Here is a 9510-nt window from a genome sequence, read left to right as displayed (position 1 = left end):
GACAGAAAAATAATAACTCCCCAAAGAAATTTCCAACATGACTTTTTCTCTTGTGCATGTGGAGGAAAAAAACCCAGATTTGTTCCATATTTTTCAAACTGTTTTTTCTTGCTTTTGTAACTAATGGACATTTATGAAATACACATACCTTTGTCACATGTTTTCTTTTTTGAAAACACATTTAGCATTATTGTTATTGAAGATTTTCATTTATAGCCCATATTCTTTCCATATATAAAGTAGAGACAGTCTTATACATTAAAAGAAATAGATCTTAATCATGGTCGCATGCTCTGACAGAGTTACTCAAGAAGAATGTGAAATCCTTAATGTTATGTAATTTACTCATATTTCTAAATTATTCATTAAAAATAAAAATATTCTTATTTTCAATTGGTTGATTTTCTGAAATGAGGAATAAAAATGGAATAAAGTAGGGTTAGAGTAGTATGGAGTTTAAAGCCTTATACTGGGTTAAATGCTAGTCTGTAACCAGAAAGCCTGTTGGAACTCATGTCAACCTTAAAATATTTCTAGAATAGCCACTGCATGTTCCTTGTTTTAATGTTAGTTAAAGTCTTAATTCTTTAAAAAATAACTGTTGCTATGCTTTATTTAGATATTAGGGTCAGCTTAGTGAACAAACCTGTCAAAAAATATGTCATCCAAATATTACTTATAAATCTCAGCAAAAGCTTAGCAATATGGTTATAGTCATATAAGACATGTTTTGTGAGTCCCAAGTTTCAAGATATGGGCACATTTACTTAGGGCTTATTCAGGTATGGGATCAACTTTGGGTATTAGTAACTACCTCTCTGGGCTGAGGTGAGGAGCTCTGTGAATATCAGGCCAAACGTTTCCAAAGAGTGTCTCCTTATTCTCGGTCCATTTTTACAATTATGCTGCATATTTAGATAATTTAAGTATTCCAGATTGTACAAGTCCTTTTAAAATTCAGATGATTTTAGGAGTTGAAATATGTCTTAAACAAGTATCAATATCTTATAGAAAGGTCTAGTTGATATCTTAGGAAAGACTAATAACAAAAAATTGGCACAGACTAGGTAAAGAGAAGACAAAGGCAAATGTAATATATTGCCTATGAGATCTAGATGGAAGGAATGCAGTGTTGATTTGAGTATGTAGGTTGGAGCCCAAACCATTTTTCTCTATTCACACTTTTACCTGGATGCATAATGAATCATGGAGGGAAGAAGTTGGATGATATTCAAAGTGGAATTCTAAAAACATGTAAAGTACATGGATAAATGATGAAGAGTAGAGAAAGAGAGAAAATGATGTGTGGAGGTGAGTATAATCTGCATTTGGAGCAGCAGTGAGACTAGAACTTATTCTGGAGAAACGGTTCAGGATTTAAAAAAAAATAACTGTGCGTGAAGGTTTTTCACAAGATGGATTTTTGATCACTGTGATAGTCTCTCCATTTCTGAGTCCAATTCTGCTGTGTTTTTAAACCAAAACAAGTATGCTGGTGTGTAAAACCAAAAATAAATCTATCATAGTACCTGGCCAAAGTTCTAAAACTCTAGAAATCAAGTGAGCTTTTGTTGTCGTTTTCTAGTATACACAGCAAGCGAACCAAATCTTTCTGGACTTAGAATGTTCTTTTATCTTCTGAAGAGAGGTGCATCCTTTGTGTCTCATGCTGCAAAATATGTGTGCCTTTTGACAAAATTGATCAATTTAAGAGTCTTGATATTTTTCAGAATCAGTTATGACAACCCTCAAATGCCCGTGATGAGTAGATAATTAGAAATTCAACAACATTTAATATAACTGATGTTAAGTGACTGGTGATAAAGAATTCAATTTAAGGTTTGGTATGCCTATACTTTAAAGAAATAGCAATTCATTTTAAGAAAATTAATGCACCTATCTCAGGAACAATCTAACTAGGGAGCCAAGCTGGTTAACACGTTCTTAACAAGTATGGTCAGGGCATCATAGATTAAGGAGTTGTCTTAGGCAAGTATAATTCATGAATGAAACCAAAGGATGGGCACCTGTTTTATCACATTCTCTGACCAGGGTATATAAGCCTCCCTGTAAAGATGTTGATATTCACACTTTGTATCTTGCATGGAACAGCAAACTAACTCACCATCTCTGATACCATGAGTCATTACAACAACTATACGGAGGCTTGGGCTTCAGCTGTAGAGGCTTTGGTGGCCTGGGCTATGGCCATGGCTGTGGACATGGCAGCTTCTGAAGACTGGGCCATGGCTGTGGCTTCAGAGGCTATGGATATGGCTCTGGTTATGGAAGCTACAGTTACAGCTGCTGTCACCATCCATTGTGCTATGGAGGATATGGATTCCTTAGTTTTTACTAAAGAAAATGGAAATTGGATGCAGAGGGAAAACCTTCAAATTTGTTTGGTCCTATTTTGTGCTTTCATCCCCCAAACGTCCACCCTATTTTATCCAGGATCAATTAATAACATTTATCAATGGTTACACTGCCCCTATGGATATTTGGTAACTTTTTACCTGTAAAGCTGCCATCTACATGCATAATCAATATGTATCACCATTCTGGCTTGATATCCTCATTTTGGTTTACTCTTCTTGCCACCATTACCATGATGTTCTCTTTCTAGCAAGACCACAGAGAAAACTTGAATTTTGCTTTTGTCTAATAAACTGATATTTTAATAAAATATAAATGTTTCTTTCTGATGCTTTTATTGTTATTATTTTAACTCCTTCTTTTGCAACTAATCTAAAAAATTTACTTATGAAGCAGTGAGAGCTGTGGTTACATGTTATAGTATGATGCAAATGTTTCTAGTTCACCACATTATATAAGCTTGAGAACACCTAGCGTGTCAGTTAACACTAAATGAAATTAACGTGTCCCTGTTTACTCAGGATATCAGCCCCCTCAAATGTCCCTCAAATGTTCCTAGAATTACTGAGGATTCTGTGGTTCTCATATTTGCATTCAAGTGCATTCTTCTGTGTGACATTGCTGTTAGCTAAATATCTTCTTTTTTTAGAGCAATTTTAGGCTCACAGCAAAATTGAAAAGTAGGTATTATGATTTCCCACATACTCTCTGCTCCCACACACTACCAATATCTCCCCAGAGTGGTATACTGATTACAGCTAAAGAACCTGCATTGACATATTATAATCACTCAAAGTCCACAGTTTACCTTAGGGTTCATTCTTGGTGTTGTACATTCTATGGGTTTGGACAAATATACAATGGCATGTATCCATCATTATAATACCATACAAAGTATTTTCACTGTCCTAAATCTCTTCTATGCTACTCTTATTCATCCTTTCTCCCACTGAATATCTTCTTGGTACCACTGGCCAGACATGCCTTTGCTTTATTTCCAAACTTTTTCCTGGACAAGGGGAGGTGATGGGGAAGTATCACTCATTTCCTGGGAACGAACTACATTTCTATGGTTGGCATCTACTGAAGGCCATTTTCCCTTACAAGGCTGATCCACCTAGTCCTGCCAGGTTGCACTGGAACATAGAGGTACAGTGTTCTGTGGAAACTAGGGGTGGGGGATCTTTTCTCATTTCTTTTTGCATTCTATTAGAGCGTTCTTAATATTCTATACATTTTCTCATGAATGGATGATGGTACAAGTCAAACCTGAGTAACACAAAAGATGCTTTGCTGATAAGAGTTTCTCACGGCTGTCAACTCTGGCTCCATTACTCAGTCAAGGTCAAGAAAATTGGTTGGCTCTTTCTTCTTTCAAGATTTATTCTCTCCCAGAAAATTCCTCAGTTTCTCTAGAGGGACTTTCTTTTTGGCTTATTTCATCATTAACCACTTGGAACAAGCCTTTTGGAACAAAAACAGTGAACACAGATTGAATCTTCCTCTAGAAGACTTCTTAGCCAACAGGCCAGAGCAGCCTGTTTCACCAGTTTGTCCGACATGACCAGACATGTCTCAATCCACTTAAATTCATACTTGGACCACTATTGCTTATCTCTTGAGAAATTCTTTTTATCCTTTTGTAAATCTAAAGGAAGAGCCTTACTGTATGAACAATTTCCCACTGAAAAAGTGTTACTTTTTAACCTACACTGCAGTTTAGATTTCAAATTAAAAAAACAAACATGGGAAGCAAAAGAAAAAAAAATAAATGAAAAAGAAGAATTCATAGATCAAGGGCTCAGTGACTTACATAGAAGATGGCTTACATCATGAGGATGACATGAAGCTCAGAGTGAACACCCACCCAAGTGCTATTAGCTGGAAGGCATCAACTCAAAGAATCTCCAGAAGATCGCTTTGTATGCATTTAACCTTGCTAGTGATATATAAACTTTGTATTTTCATGCATAAAGCTTAGTATGTTCTAAATCCCTGGGATAAAATAGAAGAGTTCTTCAGATAATTATTTTGTCCTTTAACTGAAAAGGGCAATGGAATGATTCTTGTAGATTAATAATGATAATTGTAGTTCTTGTTCTATATGATTTATATCTTTGATTTTCATTTTCTATTGTCTAAAATTTAACAATATGTGAATTGATTTGCATGCACTCTGATAAACATACAAAACATATGAGCCTTCTAGAGGACTATTACTTGGAATATATAGTATGTGATTGCTCAACTTAATTTTCTCCAGACAGATAGTACCTCCTACTAAGTATGACCTTGTATACCATGTATATTATGTTTAAATATTGGCCTTATTTGAAGGTGTTTCTGATTTTTTGAACTGTCTAGATGCTATTAAATTGGATTTGTGCCCACACATAATTAGTGCTTCTCCTGAAAGTCATATCTTTTAGAAGCATATTGCAAAAGTGACGCTTATGTCCTTGGTTAGATTGTAAAAGAACTGGAAGCCAGGAACTTGAAACATTTTAAAATTGTGGTCACTAAATAGTTCTGTTGAGAGAATTTTGTTTATATCTATTATGTCAGTAATACATTAGAAGATAAGTAGGGGAGAAATCTCTTGATTAAAAATAAGGTCCTAATTTTGAAGAAGGCATAATAGTGTTAGTTTTATCCCTGATATGCTGGTAAATAAAGATTGCATAATTTAGGATCCAAGATTAATGTTAAAGGATAGAGTGGAGGGAGAACAATTTCTTGAAATGTGGATACAAAAAGTAAAATTTTTTACCCTCACTAAAAAGGGTTTTAGAGACATAACATTCTTAATCACAACTCATTACAGCTTAAATTGGTCACAGGCAATCTAATGATAAAAATAAATATAAAAACTCTTTAATCAATGAAAAATACTCTATTAATATGAAAGGGCAGTTTAGTAAATATTTTATCATATGTGTGTACAGAATAAAAATTCAGTATACATAGTCCATTTTCCAAGTCTGAATCAAAGTTTATTTTTTTTAAATATATTTAACAAATATAATCGCTGGTCTCCAGATGAGGGGGTCTAGGCTAAATCTATGAATCCGCCTATAACTATAGCTATGAACTTGGAGATTCTGAGGCTTAATATTGGCATATATTTAGTTATGTTCTTGCCAAGCACCTTGCTATGGGTTGTAGAAACCATGTGGATTCTATTGTCCAACTTGTTGATAATGGCACAATGATCCATAGAGCCACTCCGGTCAGAATTTGGAGAGGCTTCACATGTCTTTTCTCTCATTCATATCCAATTGGTAACCATTTTGTGCTACCTACTTAATGTATGTATTTCATTTTACTCATTTTTTAAAGTCTATAGTCATTGTTTGTCTCTTGGGCTATGGCTATACATTCTCATCTATTCTTTTTTTCTTTTTCTTTTTATAAATTTAATTTTTATTGGAGTATAGTTGCTTTACAATGTTGTGTTGGTTTCTGCTGTACAGCAAAGTGAATCAGTTATACGTACATATATCCCCTCTGTTTTAGATTTCCTTCCCATTTAGGTCATCACAGAGCATTGAGCAGAGTTCCCTGTGCTATATAGTAGGTTCTCGACAGATAATAGTTATCTATTTTATACATAGTAGTGTATATATGTCAATCCCAATCTCCCAGTTCATCCCACCTCCTTCCCCCCTTGGTATCCATAAGTTTGTTCTCTACATCTGTGTCTCTATTTCTGCTTTGCAAATAAGTTCATCTGTACCATTTTTCTAGATTCCACATATAAGCGATATTATATGATATTTGTTTTTCTCTGACTTACTTCACTCTGTATGACTGTATGACCAGTGTCTAGCTCTGGTTTCCAGGACTCAAAGCCTCCTTTCTTTCTTTCTTTTTTTAATTTAATTTTATTTATTTATTTTGGCTGCGTTGGGTCTTCGTTGTTGCGCGCAGGCTTTTCTCTAGTTGTAGCGAGCAGGGGCTACTCTTCGTTGCGGTGCGCGGGCTTCTCATTGTGGTGGCTTCTTTTGTTGTGGAGCATGGGCTCTAGGCGCGTGGGCTTCAGTAGTTGTGGCTCGCGGGCTCTAGAGCGCAGGCTCAGTAGTTGTGGTACACGGGCTTATTTGCTCTGCGGCAGGTGGGATCTTCCCGGACCAGGGCTCGAACCCGTGTCCCCTGCATTGGCAGGCGGATTCTTAATCACTGCGTCACCAGGAAAGCCCTCAAAGCCTCCTTTCATCCTTTGGTCCCTTTGTTGAAAGCCCTTTGTTTAAAATGGTTTCTTATCTGTCTTGGGATGACACATTATGCTGCTATTATGAAGAGAATAATTCAGCTCCCAATGTGCTGATATGGAAAGAATTCAATTAAAAATCAATTTGCAGAAGAGCATGGATCATAAATTTGGTCCACCAGATATGAAGCTCAGTAAACACTGACTGAATGAATATGTGTAATTACCTAAATAATCCATAATCTTTCTCAAATAATTGTCTTTGTCCTAGCTCCTTCCTCACCTCAGATGGTATAGTCTTCACTTTTCATGATGAGCTCCTACTCATCTTCAAATATCAACCTAGTTATTATCTCTGTTGGGATGCCTTCTTGTATTCCACAAGGCACCCAACAGCATCATGTACAAATGCCCGTTCCTGACTACCTTACTGGCCTCTAGTCCCCTATGTAGCTTTTTCCTCATAACACTTATCACCAATGGATATTATATATTTGCTTATTTATTCACATATATCATGTGTCTTCCCCAGGAAATGTAAACTCCATATGAGCAGAGACTTAATATGTTTTACTTACTGCTGAATCTTCAGTGTCTAGAGCAATGTTTGATCCATTTAAAGTATTTCAGAAAGTATGTACTGAATAAATCTCTGCTAGCACTAATCTATTAATTATTTTTTATGTCACATTCTTCATTAAATTATAAGTCATTTATTATAATAATATGATTCTATTGATGAAAATGAAAAATAAACTTTTATTTTTGTTTTAAACATCATGCTTCATCATCTTTTCAACAGATATTTATTAACCGTTTACAATATGCTAAGCACTCTGCTTGGTACAAAGGCATAATCATAAGCCAACGTCAATATAACTACTAGTAATAATAACATATTTATTGTGTTCTTACTTTGCCTGTCATTGTCACACCTAAACTTCAGAATTTTTAGAGATTGTTGCTATTCTAGTGTAATAAGTGAGGGAATTATAGTTTGAGAGGCTAAATTACTTATTCCAAATCACACAATAGTGAGTTGTGAGATAATAACAGTCAATGATAAATTAAAAAGTAAAAGATTTTCAACCTCAGCACAAGTTTGTATACATGTAGTAAAGATGGTTGGTTATAAGAATGTACCTTCATGCTACCATCACATTGCTGGGTAATGACTACAAACCTCAATTGTATACAAAAATAAGTCTGACGCTCATCTGAGAGCTGGGGGAAGTGAGATAGATTTGCTGGGTTCACTAACATGACTGGGGGTTGGTGTGGGTAAGTGGGTACTTGGCTCTGCACCACACATCTTTCATTCTCTAATAGGCTAGACCAGATGTGTTTTCATGCAAATGTCAAGGGTATGAGAGCAAAATAAATACCGGCAAGGATATTGGATACCCAAACCCAGAACTGACACACCATTAATTCTATCCCATTTTCTTGGTCAAAGCATCTTATATGGCTGAACTAGGGGTCAGACTGGGAGAACACTAAAAAGTCATAAGGCAAAGAGAATCGATGAGAGAAGGGGCAAAACTTTGTATTTTATCAAGGACCCCATTGTCTACCCTCACCTTTGAGAATTCTTTATCTTAGGTAATGTCATTACTCAAGGCAATCAGTGATCTCTTCTCTGCAAGCTGATGACTCTCAAATCTATATCTCCAGTTTGTAGGGATGCCAAATTAAAAACAGGACAACCTGTGAAATTTAAATTTCAGATAAACAAAAATTACATTTTTAAAACAGGAATGTGCAAAATATCACACGGAACGTACTTGTACTAAAAAAATGTCAATTGCCTGAAATTCAAATTTAACTGGCACTATGTATTTTTATTTGCACTATATTGTATCTGTCTTAATCTAGCCTTTCTTCTGATATTTTTCTGCTTGAAGAATGTTTCCAAATGTGTGTCTATGTAGACAACTGAACCTCAACATGGTCTAACTAATAGTTTATTCTTACACATGTACCCTTCCTGCCTCCAGACCCTTTGTTCTGGTGTTTCCATCCACCTAATACTACAAGACTGAAATGTCAGTCATGAAAATAATTCTCAATTTGTCTCCTCTCCTCATTCATTGATTTATCTTTAATTCTGCCATTTAAATCTTCCTAAAAGATATCTCATCTTCTTCATCACCAATTCTTCTCCTTTACTTGACATCTTTGCATCTCTTCATCACAATATTCTCCATTAAGAGTCTTCTTAAATCAACTTTTACTCCATTCACATCTTAAGATGCCATTCTCTTTTACAACCATTGAAGTCAGACTGCTTGGGTTACAATGTCAATGTCGAATAACTCTATTACCTTGGGCAATTTATTTTACCTCATTAAGTCTCATTTTTGTTATCTGAAAGTTGAAGATGATTTCAGTGTTTTCCCTGTAATGTTGTGAGGATTAAATGAGCTAATGTTTGTAAAGCCCAAAGAATGGCCAGAATAAACAATAGACTTGAGCTATAAGTATAATTATTATTCTAATACTTTCATTGCTGTATAATACCTTTTTCCTCTATTTCATTCCATAGAAGCACCTCCTCATCCTGTAAGGCCTAGCATATAAAAACTATTCTTACATCATGGTCCTGAAAAAAAAAAATCTGTCCTCAACTATATTCTTTTCACATGTTTTATTTTTTCACAACAACCTTTATTTTATAATGTGATGTTTGCTTATCTTTCTCCCCTGCTCAATAGTGAGCTCCTTCACTGAAGTCTAGATTTACTCAAGTTTAATGCAGCTACATTGATATTCCTTGCAGACTCATACAGTGAAATGTCTTTCTTTTTTCATTAGTTGCTGTAATACTAGATTCCTATTAAGACTGTAATACTAGATGGTTCTTAAACTTGATATGATCTTATTATAAGTTGAATTTCTTTTATGCTATGTTTTTATGCTAAAAT

This window comes from Balaenoptera musculus, chromosome 4, assembly GCF_009873245.2.
Source record: "Balaenoptera musculus isolate JJ_BM4_2016_0621 chromosome 4, mBalMus1.pri.v3, whole genome shotgun sequence".
NCBI lineage: Eukaryota > Metazoa > Chordata > Mammalia > Artiodactyla > Balaenopteridae > Balaenoptera > Balaenoptera musculus.
Note: the sequence above shows the minus strand (reverse complement) of the source record.